Below are 3,983 nucleotides of genomic sequence, written 5' to 3' on the forward strand. Positions count from 1 at the left end.
CCCACAGATCAAAACTGTATAGGGTGTCGGCCGCATTCTCGCAGTAACTTCAATTAGATTTATTTCCTAGACATTTTCAAAGTGAAAGAAAGTTATAGAAAACACTTTGCTGAAGCACCTTTGGCTGTCATTACTGTAAACCCTTACTGTAAACCCTTACTGTAAACCCTTACTGTAAAACCCTTACTGTAAACCCTTACTGTAAACCCTTACTGTAAACCCTTACTGTAAAACCCTTACTGTAAACCCTTACTGTAAACCCTTACTGTAAAACCCTTACTGTAAACCCTTACTGTAAACCCTTACTGTAAACCCTTACTGTAAACCCTTACTGTAAAACCCTTACTGTAAACCCTTACTGTAAACCCTTACTGTAAATCCTTACTGTAAAACCCTTACTGTAAACCCTTACTGTAAAACCATTTTCAATAAGATTCTACCAACTTCTCATAGGGCAACATACACTGAGTGTAGAAAACATTAAAGACACCTGCCGTTTGAATGAAAGGCTGACCAGCTAAATCCAGGTGAAAGGTATTGGTTCTTAAGGTGTCCCTGAAGGTTGGTATACTCAGTGTACATCTTACCTCTATATTGTTATATTTCCTCTGGATTGTAGAAGAAAGATAACGAGCTCAACGGTGAGCCTGTCATTAAACATTAATTCTCGCACAGCATCCAGCCTAGCTGACGCAATGCAATTTTCATGATTTTTGTTGTAAACTTTTTTTTCTCCTCAGGCCTCCATGGTTTGGGTGGTATCTTCATGCGGTCCTTTTCTCATCCCGGGATTTACAGTATTACCGGTTTAGAACACAAGTGGGCACCAAAAAACATACACAAAAAAAATTAAACATTGGGTGTCTATTACCAGAAGTAATAAGGAACTGGCATGGCGTTCTGCTAGCTAAATATGCTAACATGGGGCGCAAACGAAAATCAACTAGTTATACAAAGACAAGCAGTCCAGCTCATGAAGAAATATCTTGCTGCGTTTTGAAAACACAGATTTAAAAAGCTTTTTATTGTCATTTCTGCTTTTCATCAGACACATTTTATGCTTCATTTGCACTTCTAGCCTCGGATGAGAATTCACAAATGGCCAGACACCCCTCAGACTGATGTGTAGCTGCTTTTCTCAGGTACTTTTCTTGGTCTAGCCAGCCTATATTTTCACCAGTAAAATGCAATATTAACTTTTAAACAAAACATTAGGAAATGTACTGTAGCTGGCTAAATTCATTCTATGAAAAGCCTAAACATTAGAAATATGACGGGCATGCATCGTTGTTTTTTTTTCCCAAAACTTTTTAATTGTAAGCTCATGCACTTCTGTTGTCACCTGATAAAAATGAAGCTGTTTCCTGCTGAATGTGAATGCAAATGTATTTTCTGTGAAGGAAAACTAAAAATATGCTCGTCCCTGATCTATGGAAGCAAAAAAAACAACAACAACGCAAAACATGGTTGACTTTCAATATAAAATGTGACCCCTTGTCAACACACAGCTGGACTCACCTGCTCCTGTCTTTCTCTCGCTGTGCTATTACCAAACCAACACGTGACTGGCTGAACTGTGCTGAGGAACTAAGTGGAAGATAAGGTGAAATGAAGACCGGGTAAAAACGCCAATACCTTTTGTATCCCATCCTCTCCTCTCCTCTCCTCTCCTCTCCTCTCCTCTCCTCTCCTCTCCTCTCCTCTCCTCTCCTCTCCTCTCCTCTCCTCTCCTCTACCATCCTTCCTCTCCACTCCTCTACCATCCTCTCCTCTCCTCTATTCTTCCTCTCCTCTCCTCTCCTCCCCTCTCCAATCCTCTATCCTCTCATCTCTCCTCTACCATCCTCCCCTCTCCCATCCTCTATTCTTCCTCTCCTCTCCTCTCCCATCCTCTCCTCTCCTCTACCATCCTCTCCTCTCCCATCCTCTCCTCTCCTCTACCATCCTCTCCTCTCCCATCCTCTCCTCTCCTCTCCTCTCCTCTCCTCTCCTCTCCTCTCCTCTCCTCTCCTCTCCTCTCCTCTCCTCTCCTCTCCTCTCCCATCCTCTCCTCTCCTCTCCCATCCTCTCCTCTCCCATCCTCTCCTCTCCTCTACCATCCTCTCCTCTCCCATCCTCTCCTCTCCTCTCCCATCCTCTCCTCTCCTCTACCATCCTCTCCTCTCCCATCCTCTCCTCTCCTCTCCTCTACCATCCTCTCCTCTCCCATCCTCTCCTCTCCTCTACCATCCTCTCCTCTCCCATCCTCTCCTCTCCTCTCCTCTACCATCCTCTCCCTCTTCTCTGTTTATTTGTTTGTCTATTCACACATACTGACTGCTGTATTCAGCAAAGCTAAGCACTAAATATCACACTGCTCAACGTTTCAGGGTTATACTCACGTGTTTCACATGCAATCGCACATGCACACACAATAGCTGCAGTAGTATTTCGAGTAAGAATATAGAGAATATAGAGGAACAACAGTGTTGTTGAGACAGAATATAGAGGTACAACAGTGTTGTTGAGACAGAATATAGAGAATATAGAGGTGCAACAGTGTTGTTGAGTCAGAATATAGAGGTACAACAGTGTTGTTGAGACAGAATATAGAGAATATAGAGGTGCAACAGTGTTGTTGAGTCAGAATATAGAGGAACAACAGTGTTGTTGAGTCAGAATATAGAGGTGCAACAGTGTTGTTGAGTCGGAAAATAGAGAATATAGAGGTGCAACAGTGTTGTTGAGTCAGAATATAGAGGAACAACAGTGTTGTTGAGTCAGAATATAGAGGAACAACAGTGTTGTTGAGTCAGAATATAGAGGTACAACAGTGTTGTTGAGTCAGAATATAGAGGAACAACAGTGTTGTTGAGTCAGAATGTAGAGGAACAACAGTGTTGTTGAGTCAGAATATAGAGAATATAGAGGTACAACAGTATTGTTGAGTCAGAATATAGAGGAACAACAGTGTTGTTGAGACAGAATATAGAGAATATAGAGGTAAAACAGTATTGTTGAGTCAGAATATAGAGAAACAACAGTGTTGTTGAGTCAGAATATAGAGGAACAACAGTGTTGTTGAGTCAGAATATAGAGGAACAACAGTGTTGTTGAGTCAGAATATAGAGAATATAGAGGTAAAACAGTATTGTTGAGTCAGAATATAGAGGAACAACAGTGTTGTTGAGTCAGAATATAGAGGAACAACAGTGTTGTTGAGTCAGAATATAGAGAATATAGAGGACCAACAGTGTTGTTGAGTCAGAATATAGAGAATATAGAGGTACAACAGTGTTGTTGATTCAGAATATAGAGGAACAACAGTGTTGTTGAGTCAGAATATAGAGGGCCAACAGTGTTGTTGAGTCAGAATATAGAGAATATAGAGGTAAAACAGTATTGTTGAGTCAGAATATAGAGGAACAACAGTGTTGTTGAGACAGAATATAGAGAATATAGAGGTAAAACAGTATTGTTGAGTCAGAATATAGAGAAACAACAGTGTTGTTGAGTCAGAATATAGAGGAACAACAGTGTTGTTGAGTCAGAATATAGAGGAACAACAGTGTTGTTGAGTCAGAATATAGAGAATATAGAGGTAAAACAGTATTGTTGAGTCAGAATATAGAGGAACAACAGTGTTGTTGAGTCAGAATATAGAGGAACAACAGTGTTGTTGAGTCAGAATATAGAGAATATAGAGGACCAACAGTGTTGTTGAGTCAGAATATAGAGAATATAGAGGTACAACAGTGTTGTTGATTCAGAATATAGAGGACCAACAGTGTTGTTGAGTCAGAATATAGAGGGCCAACAGTGTTGTTGAGTCAGAATATAGAGAATATAGAGGTACAACAGTGTTGTTGAGTCAGAATATAGAGATTATAGAGGACCAACAGTGTTGTTGAGTAAGAATATAGAGAATATAGAGGTACAACAGTGTTGTTGAGTCAGAATATAGAGATTATAGAGGTGCAACAGTGTTGTTGAGTCAGAATATA

Source organism: Oncorhynchus clarkii, chromosome 32 (genome assembly GCF_045791955.1).
Source record: "Oncorhynchus clarkii lewisi isolate Uvic-CL-2024 chromosome 32, UVic_Ocla_1.0, whole genome shotgun sequence".
In the NCBI taxonomy this organism is placed as follows: domain Eukaryota; kingdom Metazoa; phylum Chordata; class Actinopteri; order Salmoniformes; family Salmonidae; genus Oncorhynchus; species Oncorhynchus clarkii.